The sequence below is a fragment of the Myotis brandtii genome, unplaced genomic scaffold (assembly GCF_000412655.1).
Source record: "Myotis brandtii unplaced genomic scaffold, ASM41265v1 scaffold930, whole genome shotgun sequence".
Lineage (NCBI taxonomy): Eukaryota > Metazoa > Chordata > Mammalia > Chiroptera > Vespertilionidae > Myotis > Myotis brandtii.
Genome location: NW_005371837.1, coordinates 760,731 through 761,146, shown reverse-complemented (window position 1 = coordinate 761,146; position 416 = coordinate 760,731).

Here is a 416-nt window from a genome sequence, read left to right as displayed (position 1 = left end):
CCGAAAGGCTTGGCCACGGCGCCCGCGCTCAGCTGAATGCCAGGCGCACGGGAGAGAAGGGGGGGAGGGAGCAGCATTTTGCTCCATCCCCTTTGAATTCTGTCTAAATTATTCTAAGAAATGTGATTTTATATTTGAAAATTGGAAAGCGAAGTCAATAAGCTGCTGGGAGGGAGGGACAAAGCCTTTTGTACCCGCCGCCACCCGGGTCACCCGGAGGCTCTGGGCTCTGCTGCCAGCGCCAGCGCCCTGCTGCCCCCTGGCGGCCGCAGACCAAATCGACCTTTCAGGAGGCAACTGCCTCGAAAGGAAGTTCTGAGTTCGTTCTGAGAGCTGGCGACTCTGGCCCGTTGGAACGGACCGGGCAGAGCTAACACACGCACACGGCTGACACGAGCGCGTGCGGCACACACGGC